Below are 14,511 nucleotides of genomic sequence, written 5' to 3' on the forward strand. Positions count from 1 at the left end.
GAAGTGCCTAGACCCGCTGCGTTGGGGATCGCGCCCCTGTTCCCCCAAAACCAACCCCTTCACCCCCGCCAGGCAGAAAGTCGCTCGTAGTTTGGGGTTCGCGCGTCGCTCTTCCTGATCAGCCCAGTGGTGCGTGTTGGGGTACATGTTGGAGGGTAGGTTGTATAGAGGAGGGAACGGGCTCAGAAGGTGCAAGTGACCAAACCAGGATGTCACAGCTTGTAAGTGGCGGGGTAGGTTTCGTGTGACTTCAAGGCAGTTGCGTAAGCAGTGGCTGTGGCTATGGGGACAGCAGTGGAGACGGGGCCGGGTTGGGGGACCATCGTGGACTTTGGGGCACACGGCTGGGGTTCATCGGTCGTGGCTGCACTTAGTAGCGATGCGTCCTTGGGAAAGTAATGTCGCCATTTCGGGCCTCTGTTCTCTCACCCATTAGGGGAAGTCATGAGTCCCCAGAGTGTCTGGAAACAGGGACCCCATTTCGCAGACGACATAACAGGCCCACAGAGTAAAAAGAACAGCTTGGAAATCCCCATAGCAAGGCAGCCTCTGAAAAAGGAGGTTGTTCCCCTTTATTACCCCACAGCTTGTCGCCTGACCTTCACCGCTCTTGTAAACTAACACCTGCCCCATCCTAATTTGCATGGCACAAATTCTGCCTTGCCTTCTGTTTGCCAAATGTCCAAAGTTTTTTTGCGCAGGCCAACCCCTCTGCCTGGATACTCCCAGATCTGTGCTATTTGTCATCTGACCCAATTTGACTTACAGGCCACCTCCTGGTCACCCCAGCCTAGTTAGCCTCCATAAAGAGTTTTAATCATGGCTTCCCAGTCGTCTGCCTTGTTGCTCTTAGAGCCAGGGAAAACTCTGCAGCTTACTTATTTCTGGCTCCTCGCTAGCATCTGGGCTCTTTGGGGCTAGTGTTAAGTCCAGTAGGGTCAACGATGCTTCGCATGTGCCCCTGTGGTCCCATAAGATTATATCATCCAAGACATCTTTGTGGGGGTGGCGGTACTGGGGTTTGAAGTCAGCACCCAGCGCTTGCTCTGGAGCCACACTCCAGTCCTTTTTTGCTTTAGTTAATGCTCCCCCTCCCCCAACATAGGGTTTCATGTTTTTTGCTTGGGGCTGGCCTAAAACCAGCATACAAGTCACCACCATGCCCAGCTTGTTTTAAGAAGGAGGTCTCACTGACTTTTTCCCCATCCTCCCAATCACTCTCTCCCACATAGCTGGGATTACAGGTATGTACCACCACTCCCAGCCCAAATCTCTCTCTCTCTCTCTTTTTTTTTTCTTGGCAGTATTGGGTTTGAACTCAGCTGGCTAAGCAGGGAGTCTATCACGTGAGTCACACTGCCAGCTCTTTGTTTGTTTGAGACAGGATTTTGCTTTGTAGCCCAGTCTGGCCTTGAACTTGAAGTCCTCCTTCCTTCGCCTCCTGAGTGCTGGGATTACAGATGTGTACAACCACCCCCAGCTCACAAATCCATTGTGATCTGAATAAATGTGGACAAAGAGCTCCTCCTTACACGTGAAAGAGACATAAATGTAGAAGGAATGATGGTTTTCAGATTATCAGGGGACCCTACTAGTGGGTAGAAGTTTAAGTGTCTCCCATACATTACTTATTAATTACAAAGGGAAAAATCATAACTCCTAGAGGAAACTTGGTAGACACTTTCTTAACCAAGGGATCAAAGTAACATCACCAACATCCGGACAGACTGACATCGTGTCCCTCAGTACACACAACACAAGACTACAGTGACATGTGTGAACAAGTTCAAATGGAGAACATGCTGAAACAATGGACTTCCACCATTCCTCCTAAGCCACGTGGTTCAGGACTGTACCACAGATACTTGGGAGACTGAGATCCAGAGGCTCCTAGTTCGAGGCCAGCTCGGGCAAAATACCTCCAGAGACTCTATCTGCAAAAAGAGCAAAATGGACTGGAGGTGTGGCTCAAGTGGTAGAATAACTGCCCAGCGAGCATGAGGCCCTGAGTTCAAACCCCAGTACTGACATAAAAAACAAAACAAAACCTCCAGATGAAGGAGACTGAAGGCACTGGTGGCTCACGCCTGTAATCCCAGCTACTCAGGAGGCAGAGATCAGGAGGATCATGGCTCAAAGCCAGCCTGAGCAAATAGTGCTTGAGACCCTATCTCAAAAATCCCCAACACAAAAAAGGGCTGGCAGAGTAGCTTAAGTGGTAGAGCACCTGTCTAGCAACATGAGACCCTGAGTTCAAATCCCAGTAGCACAAAAAAAAATGTTTCAAAGTTGTTTTTTTTTTAAAGTTTATCACCTTAAGATGTCATAGCCAGCTTAGTTTGTGTGAGAACATAACCTACAATGTTTGCACAGCAACACATTTCCCAGATTCTTCCTATTGTTTTGTTTTCCTCCTGGGGATTGAACCCAGGGCCTCACAAGCACTCTACCACTTGAGCTATGCCCCCAATCCATTTGTGTTTACTTACTTTTTTTTTTTTTGAGATAGGGTTTCCCTTACTTTGTGCAGGCTGACCTTGAATTCACAATCTTCTTGTCTCTTTCTCCAAAATAGCTGGGATTACAGGCATGTACCACCATGTCTGTCTTCTCCCTCTTGTAAAGAGAGGCCTGTGTTTATGTTTCCTCCTTCTTATGAGCTGTCCTTCAACAGATGTTTATTGAGCCAACATTATTTGGGGAATGTGGGATAGAGTGGCAAAAAATCCATATTCTCAGAGGTGACTTTGTACTCTAAGAGATAGACAATAAACAAATCAAACAGGCCTAGCATGGTAGCTCACAGCTATAATCTCAGCTACTCTGGAGGCAGAGATCAAGAGGATGGAGGCTCGAGGCCAGCCCAGGGGAAAAGTTATCAAGACCCCATCTCAACCAACAAGCCAAGCATGGTGGTATGCCCCTGTCACTGAAGCTGTTCCATAGGCGTAGGTAGAAGGATTAAGGGCTGAGGCCAGCCCCTGGCAAAAATGTGAGACCCTACCTGAAAAATAACTAATGCAAAAAAGCACTGTGGAGCACCTGCCTAGCAAGCACGAAACTCTGAGTTTAAACTCCAGTACTGCCACAAAAACCAGACCATAGACTGTGGGCTCAGCACTTCCCGTGATTCCAACCCCTCCTTCGGGCACATGGCCAGTGGCCCAGGTCCCCAGCTCCTGAATTCTTATGCACTGAGACACGGCAGTAAAGAAAAGTCCTTCTCATGCCCCCGGGTCACATGCCTGTCCCATGGCCCTCCAGGTCTGCCAGTCCCATCAGTAACTATTGGAACAGGCAGAACTGGGGCAGGACAGAAGAGGGAAACTGAGGCATGGGAAACAGCAGCCAGGAACTCCGAGATGAGAACTGTGTTAGTGACTGGCTTGATTCAAAGCGCAGAAACTACCTTCTGTGACTCAAGCTCTGCTGCCCTGCCGGGCTGCAGCGTTCGTAAAAAAAATCCGCTTTCTCCTCTGACCTTGACCCTGGCCCAGATGGTTACTGTGCTCTGGGAGTTGAGCAACAAATTTTTTAAATGACACTATAATTTAATGGTGGTATATGGTGAGAACTTTTGCAAATGTTACAATGTACCTCCAGTACAGCAATAACACCATAATAAAATACATAAAAAGAAACATTTGCTAAAATGACTCCTTTGATCACAGAATTGTCAGCAAAGAAGAAAAGAAAAATTTTTTAAGAAAGGACCTGGCTTAAAAGCATCTGGTGAGACCCATCTTCCGTTTAAAGGGACACTCAAGCAAAACAGACATCCGTGTTACTGTGACCCAACTTAGTAAACTGACTAACTTTTTATATCTGGGTCCAACTGATGTCAAAGCAGTATAGGAACCAGGTGCCGGTGGCTCATGCCTGAGATCCTAGCTACTCAGGAGGCAAAGATCAGGAACTTCGAGGTTTGAAGCCAGCCTGAGCAAATAGTTCACAAGACCCTATCTCAAAAAACCCTTCACAAAAAAGGGCTGGTGGAGTGGCTCAAGGTGAAGGCCCTGAGTTCAAACCCCAGTACTGCAAAACAACAACAACAACAACAACAACAACAAAATAACAGTATAAGGCTGGGCATAGTGGCTCAGTCCTGCAATCCCCAGGATTGTGGTTTGGTGCCAGCCTAGCAAAAAGTTAGCAAGACACCATCTCAACAAATAAGCTGATGCAGTGATGTGTCTCTATAGTCTCAGCAACACGAGAAGCATAGGTAGGCAGGTCAAAGTCTGAGGTCAACCCAGGGCAAAAAACGTAAGACCCTATCTGAGAAATAACTAAAGCAAAAGAAAGGGCTGAGGATGTGACTCGAGTGGTAGCCAGGCTGCCTAACAAGCAGGAGCCCTGAGTTCAAATCCAGTACTGACAAAAGAAAAAAAAGAACAAGGCCTTGGAACAGAGCACAGACACTTTGGAAACCAAGTGGGCGTGAACCAGTAATGCTGGCCCCAAGCAGGAATGGTTGAACCATTTGTTCTTGTTGTTTGGCAGCACTGGGGTTTGAACTCAAGGCCTCACTTTTGCTGGGCAGGCATTCTTACTCCTTGAGACCCTCCACCAGCCCTTTTTTGTGATGGGGATTTTCAAGAAAGGGTCTCGGAATTATCTTGCCCAGCTGGCTTCCAACTGAGATCCTCCTGATCTCTGCCTCCTGAGTAGCCTGGATTACAGGCATGAACCACCAGCACCGGGCCCAGTGATTACCTCTTGAGTACAAGGATGGAGGTGCAATTTGAGTGGAACAGGGAGAGGGGCCCAAAGATGCTGCTACTATTTTATTTCTTAACTGGATGGTGAATGCCTGGGTATTTTATTACAAATTTAAAGCAAAAGTTTATGTAATTGTCTAATTAATCTTTTAATGATTAAAAGATTTTTAAACAAAAAAAACAAAGCAGTTCTTCATATACAAATATGAAATGGTCCTCAAAAAAAGTCAAAGTAGCCAGGAGCTGGTGGCTCACACCTGTAATCCTCACCAAGTGGGAGGCTGAGAGTGGGAGGATCTCAACCCAAGGCTAACTTGGCCAATAGTTCACAAGGCCCCATTTACAAAATCACCAGAGCAAAATGGGCTGGAGGCATGGCTCATGAAGGAGAGTGCCTGCTTTGCAAGTGTGAAGCCCAGAGTTCAAATCCCAGTCCCACCAAAAAAAAAGTACAAGAGCAGAAACACTTGTACAGAATGTGATGAATGTATGGTCACGTACATTCAGTCAACAACCTACACAACAGTAGAGCAGCAGGTGCCTCAGTGGGCAGCAGCGATGCCCCCTAGGGTTTTTGTTTATTTTGTTTTTTTGAGTTGAGGTCTCCCTCTGCAGAACAGACTGGCCTCGAATTTGAGATCCTCCTACCTGAGCCTCCCTGGTGGTGGGATTACAGGCATGCACACCAGGTTTGTGTAAGCATACGTGATGGTGTGCTCAGGACAAAATCTCCTAATGGTGACTTTCTTGGAACGGTTCCCCAGTGTCAGTGATGTGTGACCATATTTACTATTTTCTGGAACACCTATAGGATGTTTCTGGAAGGAAGCTCAGGAAAGGGGCAGCAGTGGCTGTCTATGGGCGGGAACAGAGAATAAGGAGGGTGGCTGTGCAATATAATTACTTAATACTGTTTGACGTTTGCTCTACCAAATTTTAAAAAACTACGAATCTGGGAGTTTGAAGTCAGGGCCTCACTCTTGCTAGGCTGGGCAGGGGCTCTACTGCTTGAGCCCGATTTACTCTAGTTAATTTTTACATAGAATCTGGGAATTTTGCCTGGGGCGTGAGCCACTGCACCTGACTGTTTTGTTTTGTTTTTTTCTTTGAGACAGGGTCTCACTGTGTAACCCAAGCTGACCTGGAACTCTAGGTCTTCCTTCCCTGGCCTCCCAAGTGCTGGGATTACAGGCACGGACCACCACACCTGGCCCTGGGTCATTTTACCTGAGCTTGTGACTGAGTGGCTGTAAATTGGGGTCTCCACAACCCTCTCCTCAGATTTGATTAATTTCCTGGAGCGGATCAGAGAACTGGGGGACTTAAATTTACCACTGTATTGTAAAGGATGCACAGGGAGAGGCATGGTGAGAGGTGCCTGGGGCATCCATGTCCTTTCTGGGTGCACCACGCTCCAGGACCTCCACCTGTTCAGCTGTCTGGAAGTTCTCTGAGTCCAGCCTATCTGGGTGTTTTGTTTTGTTTTTGAGAGTATTTGAGTCTGATAGCTTTTTTAAGTGTATTTTTCACTTTTTTTGGCTGTACTAGGGTTTGAACTCAGGACTTCATGCTTGCTAGGCAGGCCCTCTACCACTGAAGCTACTTTGCCAGCCTGATACTGCGGTCTGAACTCAGATGCTCTACCGCCTGAGCCACACCTGCAGTCCATTTTGCTCTAGTTATTTTGGAAATGGGGGAGAGGGTCTCTCAAACTATTTGCCTAGGCTGGCCTTGAACCACAAACCTCCCGACCTCAGCCTCCCAAAGTAGCTGGGATTACAGGCATGAGCTACTGGCACTGGCTCCATCTGGATTTTGATGGAGACTTGGGTGCACAGCCGGGCTTGCTCAGACTGGGTAGGGAAATCCAGCCATGCCTGTCTGTCCAGATTCTTCAGCAATTCCTTCCTTGAGGGTGTGGGGCAGGACCCCTGTGGAATAAGGAGAGTCTCGTATGATAGGTGACACTCATGATTGCTGGGTCTCTATGTCGCCCAGGCTGACCGCAAACCTTTGATCCCCCTGCCTCAGCCTCCCAAGTTCTGGGATTACAGTCAGGAACCACCACACCTGGCCTCAAATACACATTACATTTGACACACATACACGTGTGCATGTAAGCATGCATACGTCACATACCACAGGAACAGCTGGAGGATCGACATTCTAGGCAGAAGAACAGCAGGTGCAGAAGTCCTGGAGATGAGAGATGAGGGAGGGCTGAATGACCAGGTGGAGGCAACAATGGTGTGAGTTAGAGGAGGTGAGGTCAGGGAGTCACTGGGAGGCTGGGGACACGGACTTTGGCCTTTTTACCGAGTCAGAAAGGAGCCATGAGGGGGGGTTAAAATCCAGAGTGATAAGGTCAGATTTAAAAAAAAAACAAACTCAAAAAGAAAAGGAAAAAACATCTTAGTGAGGCCTGGTGGCACCCACTTGTAATCCCAGCACTGGGGAGGCTGAACAGGAGGATTACAAATTCCAGGCCAATCAGGCAAAGTATAAAGACCCAGTCTTAAAACAACAAAAATAATACCGTGTGCCTGAGACCTTGACTTTGGCCCCCAGCACTGCAAGGAGAAACCTCTTTCTTTAACTAAACTTACCATAAAATCCACTCTTCCTCCGGGCGCCAGTGTGGTGGTGGCTCAGCCTGTAATCCCAGCTACTCAGGAGGATTGTGGTTCAAGGCCAGCCCAGGCAAATAGTTGGTGAAACCCCATCTTAACCAATAAATGGATGTACTGGTGCAAAAAGCAAGACCCCCATCTTAAAAATAACAGAGCAAAATGGACAGGAGGTGCAGCTCAAGTGATAGAGCTCCTGCCTGGCAAAGCACAAAGCCATGAGTTCTAAACTCCAGTACGGCCAAAACAGAACAAAACAAAAATCCACTCTTTCAAAATGTGCGGTTTAGTGGTTTCTAGCATATGCACAAAGTTGTGTAGCTATTATCATCTGTAGTTCAGAATTCCAGAAGTCTATTTATTTAATTTAATTTATTTATTTGCGCTGCTAGGCAGGAGCTCCACCACTTGAGCCCCACCCCTAGACCTTTCTTTGTTTTAGGATGGGGTCTTGTGCTTTTTGCTCCAGTCATCTTCCCTCCTGTCTGAGATCCTCCTATCTGTGCCTCCTGCATAGTTGGGATTATAGTCATGCATGACCTTGCCTGGCTTATTTGTTGAGGTTGGGTCTTGCTAATTTTTTGCCCAGACTGGCCTTGAACTGGGATCCTCCCTCTCTCTGCCTCCTGAGTAGCTGGGATTACTAGCATGAACCACAACCCAGGCGTGAGCCACAATCACACTTGGCCCTTTTCTTTGGCAGTAGTACTGGGGTTTGAACTCAGGGCCTTGCACTTACTAGGCAACAGTTTTGGGTTTTTTTGAGACAGGACCTTGCTGTGTAGCTTAAGCTGACCTTGAACTTACACTCTTCCCGCCTTAGCCTCCAAGGTGCTGGAATTACAAACATGCCTCACCACGCTCTGCTCTCACTGTGTGATTTTAGTTCCCAGTTCACTGGCTGTTTGTGAAGCTTCTATTTTCATTCGTCCATGTCGCTGGTCACTTGAGTGCCCTGGCCTCTCCGCCACGATTCTGTCCTCCTCTCTCACTCACACCTGAATCTGTCCTGGTCACCTCAGACTTTGCAGAATGTCTTTCTACTTCTTTTCCTTCGGAAGCTCAGTTCCAACATGTCAGGGCCTCGTTGCCTTCCCAGTGCCGCTTTCCCTGTCCCCTACACTCAGCTGGCAAAACCCAGTCCCAGTTGAGTCTTGGGCTCACCGACTGCGCGTGCACCCGCGCAGCTCCGTGCGGATGGAGAAGGTGCTCATGCTCACTGACTCGCCTGGAATCCATGCTGACCCCCTCGAGTGACTCAGTGTCACCGAGGGGCTCTGCCCCCAAGCCCCTGGTCTCCTATCTTGGAGGCATGACAAGTGTGCTGTCACACCTTTCCCTCAAACCTTATCCTGTCCCATCCTCACAGCCAGCACTGACCTTCCTGCTTCCTGAGCCACATCTGCCCCTCAGGGCAAACTCCCTGCCTCTCTGCCTTCCTGTAGGACAGGAGAGGAGCCGTGCTTCCACCCCCAAGGGTTCTTTATTTCCTTACCCAGGCTCATTTTTCTCTTCCCTCATTCAAGAAGGTAGTCTGCTACGGACTTGGTGTCAGGAGAAAAACGTTGCAGGTCTGCAAAGCTGAAACACCCAGCCTCCCCTCCGCCTCCTCTCCCACTCCTGCCTTTTTAAAAAATTAATTAATTTTTTTTTTTTTGGTAGGACTGGGGTTTGAACTCAGGCCTTCACACTTGCAAAACAGGTACTCTACTGCTTGGGCCATGCCTCCAGTCCATTTTGCACTGGTTATTTTGGAGATAGGGTGTTGAGAACTGTTTGCCTGGGCTGGCCTCAAACCTCGATCCTCCTGATCTCAGTCTCCCAAGTAGCCAGGATTACAGGTGTGAGCTACCAGCACAGGGCTCCTATTCCTTCTCTTCATTACCTCTTCAGTCTCCAGGTGAGACTAGCCCCAAGGTCTACTGGCCTCAGACTGAAAACCCAGATCCCACAGGGGCTCCTGCTGACTCCAAACTCATGGAAGAAAACGTCCCCGTGCATTGCTGTAACTGCCCCCCACCAGCTTTTTTCAGGTGTGCCTGACATATAAGAAACCACACACATGTAAAGTGAAAATTTAGGATGGGAGCGAAACTCAGCCCCTTGCGCAGGGAAGGCCCTGGGTCCCATCCCCAGCATTGCAGTATAAATAAATAAATAAATAAGAACATGTCAGACTTTTTGTCATTGTGACAGGTACCTGACAGAAACAGCCTAAAGGAGGAGGATTTTTGTTTTGTTTTGTTTTGCAGAACTGGAGCTTGAACTCAGGGCCTACACACCACTCCACCAATCCTTTTTTGTGATGGGTTTTTTTTTTTTTTTTAGATAGGATCTCAAAAACTTTGCCCAGGCTGGCTTTGAACCGTGATCTTTGCTTCCTGAGTAGCTAAGATTACAGGCGGGAGCCACCAGCGCCAGGCTAAGGAGGAGGGTTCATTTGGGGTCATAGTGTCAGAAGTTTCACTCCAAGGTCTGCAGACTCCATGACTTCTGAGCATGCCGTAGGGCGGACCATCATGGTGGAAAGGCGTGGTGGCCAGGGCTGCTCACCTCCTGGCAGCCAGGAATTTATGAAAGAAGCTGTTAATGGACGTTTGGGTTTTTTCCAGTTTTGGCGATTACAGATAAAGGTCTATGAACACATGCGTACTACTCTTCGCGGGTACACGTGTTTTCAGTTCTCCGGTGCACACAGCCCGAGGAGGAGTGTGTGGACCTAATGGCAGGTGTACACTGACCTTCTTTTTGACGTGTTGTGGATTGAGCTCAGGGCTTTGTGCTTGCTAGGCAGGTGCTCGGCCACTTGAGCCATGCTCCCAGCCATTTTCGCTTTGTTTATTTTTCAGATAAGGTCTCCTGAACTGTGATCTTCGTGCCTCCTGCATAGCTGGGATGATAGGTCAGACCCACCACATCTGGCATATTGGTTGAGATGGGGTCTTGATAACTTTTTCTCCTGGGGTGACTTGAACCCAGTTCTCCTGATCTCCACCTCCTGAGTAGCTTTTTACTGAGACAGTTTCCCTAAGGAGCTCTGGTTGGCCTAGAACTCAAGACCCTCCTGCCTCAGCCCCCCCAGATGCTGGGATTACAGGTGTGTACAACAGTGCCCAGCATGCTGGGTTTTTTTTTTTTAAATTATGTCTTCAAGGAAGGTTTCTCCTTTTTTTTCTTTCTCTTCTTTCCATTGTATGCAAATACCACTTTTGTTATTTCATTCTGACAACTCCGGACATGAGAGTTTGTTGCACTGTTTGGTTCTTGTGAGTCTGAATGAATAGGCATCTGTCCAGGTCCTGTGTTCAGTGTTTTAGACACGCACCCAGATTGCTGGATCTTATGGTAATTCTATAGTAATTTTTGAGACAGGATCTAAAATGGATTTAGGACTGGGCTAGCTAGGCCTCACTAGCCACGTTGAAATCCTGAGTAGCTTTATTTTGTTTTCTTTTTTATCATACTGGGTAGCCACCGAGGGCCTTGCAAGTGTCAGGCAAGTGCTCCACCCCTGAGCTATCCCACCAAACCCTCTATGCTGCTGTGCTTTTTTTTTGATGGAACTGGGATTTGAACTCAGGTCTTTACAAGAGCAAAGGAGGTGCTCTACCGCTTGAGCCACACCTCCTGTCCTTCTTACTCTCGTTATTTTGGAGATGAAGTCTTCAGAACCATTTGCACAGACTGGCCTCAAACCTCAATCCTCCTGAACTCAGCCTCCCAACTAGCTAGGATTACAGGCGTGAGCCACAGACATCGGCCTTATTTGTGTCTTTTGATGCACAGAAGTTTTACCATTTTTTTTTTTTGATTGAGAATCTCACTATCCTTGAACTTGTGATTCTCTGACTCAGCCTCCCACATGGTGAAATCATAAGCGAATGTGCCTCCACGTCTGGTTGGATGTGTTAAATTTTGAAGTAATCCAATTTATTTCCTTTTATTGTTGATTCTTCTGATATCATTGTGAAATCCAAAGTCATGAAGCATTTTGGCTTCTCCCACGCAGTTCACACAACACTCCTGACACCAGATGCATGGAGATCCCCCCGCCCACCGCCCCCAGACCAAGCAATTCTGCTGCCAGTGCTAACCGGCTGTCCTGTAATTTAACTCACGCTGATGCTTCCCACCTGGAGATAGCATCGGATCCCGTCCCGCAGTCAGCAGCGACTCAGTGCCACAGCACAGCACTCACTTGAGGTGTCAGTCTGTGGCCACCGCTTCCGAATTCCCTCCTAGATTTGCTCAGTTTCCTAGGATCGAAGCAGAGTAGATGAGGTTCCAAAGAGGCACGGGAATCAAGAATAGATGTCGTAGATATTATAGATGTCATATTAATGAATTAATTTGATTAGATGCATACTTGTCTTTCTTTTTTGTGTCACACTCCCTCGCCTGGGTGCAGCTCACGGGTACACAAACATCCCCAGGCCTCACCAGAACCAAGCTAATCACTCAGATCTTAAAGAAACCATTTATCTTGAGAACAACCTTTGGTAAAACGACTCCTTTGATTTCAGGAATGCTTACAGACGCAGAAATAGGCATCTATGTCGTAATGACCCTAATTTAATAAAAGTGACCAAGACTTAACGTCTCTGGGCAAGACCGATAACATCAAAACATCGTGAAGAGCAAAATGATCAAGTGTAATGGGTGCTCAGAACAAAGGAACACTTATCTCAGGACTGTTTGAACTAAACTTTAATCTACAGTACAGATTCCTCATATTGGACTCAGCACCATCCTCTCAGCATCCTTTCTTTGTTTTGTTTTTAGAATACCCTTTTTTTTTCTTTCTTTCTTTTTTTTTTTTGTGGTACTGGGGCTTGAATTCAGGGCTTACACCAGCCCTTTTTTTGTGAAGGGTTTTTTTGAGATAGGGTCTTGCAACTAGTTGCCTAAGCTGGCTTCGAACTGTGATCCCCCTGATCTCTGCCTCCTGAGTAGCTAGGAGTGAGTCACTGGTGCCCACCTCTACTTCAGAGTCTGAATATCACTCTTCTCCCAGGCCAGTGACTGTACATATGGTGGCATCGAGCTGCAGCTTTCAGTGAGCCCTACCATCGTGAGGGGCACACTAGGCTCCAGGAGTGGCCCGTGTAGCTAAGCTGGGATGTTTGGAAGGTAGGGCGTATAAAATGCATTTTTGACTTTAATATTTTCAGTTATGGTGTATTTTTCAGGGTGTAACCCCAGCATACGTTGAGGGGTAGTGCTATCAATAAAAGACATAAGAAAGTATACAGATGAAGGACTGGGGGGGTGTTGGACCTGAGTTCAAATTCCAGCACTGCAAGAAAAGAAAAGAAAAGAAAAAGAAAAAAATCAGCCAGCCAGATAAAGATGTATATACAGCAAGGTCTGCAAGGGTGACCAGTGTAGGGACTTCTGTCCCTGTAGAATTGGGGGACTTTCTCCTGGCAGGCTCCTATGTTTGCCAACCTGGAAACTCTCTGAACCCCATAGTTCAGGAATTTCCTTCAGAGGTCTCATCAGGAAGCATAAGTGATTGCTAGCTGTATTGTCTCTGTAAAGGGAGCAACGACAAAGGTGACTCCATTTCTGATGAGAAAGGCATTTTAAAACCAGAAATCTAAAGAGGCGTGGGAAACAACAACCCACTTTCCAAAATAACAAGATGCAGCTGCGTGATGGGCCCCAAGGCCAGGAAGCTGAGCAGATGCTCCTGGAGTGCTCAGTTCAGTAAGGAGAGGCACTGACGGATGACTCAACACCAACTAATCACGGATCCAGACTAGTTGGGTGGAAGCTTGTTAGTGCCCCTTGTCATCTGGACCCCAGCCTCTCTCTGACTTAACCCTTTCGCTAAGTCCCACCCATCAGGGAGCTCTGCCATCTTTTCACAAAACCGTGTGATCGCTTTACTCTTAACTTCTGGTCCCGATTCGTCAATCATGGACTTCTCCCAGACATGAACTTGGGATCAACACTCCAGTATCATCCCCTCTCTGGAGCTGGGAGTGGGACCGGGAGCTCCAAGCTTCTGAGCATGGCGTGGTGGCGGTGGTGACCCGCACCCATCCTGAAACCCAGCTCAAGAGTCTTCATACCGCCCAGGAAATTCCAGAGGTTCTAGGAGCCTTTGCTCCCCGTGGGAATTTGCACTTTTCACCAGTTGCTACTTAACACTATCGATTTATACAAAGTATCAGGTTAAACATAAAACAGGAAAGAGACTGTACTTTCAAACAAGTCACAGGGGTGAGAAGCCAAAAGAAACCTGAGAGGTGAGGGAGTGGCAAGCCTGTCCCAGCTTCGTGAAAGCCAGACAAAGGCACCCAGTGGGCAGGTGCCTGGCAGGTTTGAGGCACAGTGAGGGGGCTGGAGAGGCAGAAGATGAGGCAAGTGACCTCAAGGGCCAGGGCCACCCCAGAGTGAAATGGAGGCAGGTGACCACTTGCTGGGAGATGGAATGAAACTGAAGGGCTTTAAAAAAAGGTCTTGAGACAGTTGGGCACTGGTAGTCACGCCTGTAATCCCAGCTACTCAGGAGGCAGAGATCAGGAGGATCACGGTTCAAAGCCAGCTCCAGGCAAATAGTTCTTGAGACCCTATCTCAAAAATACCCATCACTAAAACAGGCTGGTGAAGTGGCTCAAGGTGTAGGCCCTGAGTTCAAATCCTAGTACTGCAAAAAAAAAAAAAAAAAGACTGGTGGAGAGGCTCAAGTGGTAGAGCGCCTGACTACCAAGTGTGAGGCCCTGAGTTCAAACCCCAGTACCACCAAAAAACAACCAAAAAAATCCCAAAACAACAGCAACAACAACAACAACAACAACAACAAAATCACACTGGGGCTGGGGTGTAGCACAGTGGTAGAGAGCTTGCCTAACATGTATGAGGTCTTAGGTTCCATCCCCAGCACTGCAGGGGGAGAAAAAAACATCATAGTGTAACTGAACCCAGTGCTTCTGCAAAGATTAACAAAGACTAAAAGCCAGGGGGGAAATTTAGTTGATGGGGATTCAGGTATTAAGGTGCCACCCACAGATGGCAGAACACTTCAAAGGCAGAATGTTACCTTAGCAAGCAGGACATCTCGGGCTGGTGGAGGGGCTCAGGCAGTAAGAGTGCCTTCCTGGCAAGTGTGAGACCCTGAGTTCAAACCCCAGTGTTGCCAAAACAGATGAAGGACA

The sequence above is a fragment of the Castor canadensis genome, chromosome 16, assembly GCF_047511655.1.
Source record: "Castor canadensis chromosome 16, mCasCan1.hap1v2, whole genome shotgun sequence".
NCBI lineage: Eukaryota > Metazoa > Chordata > Mammalia > Rodentia > Castoridae > Castor > Castor canadensis.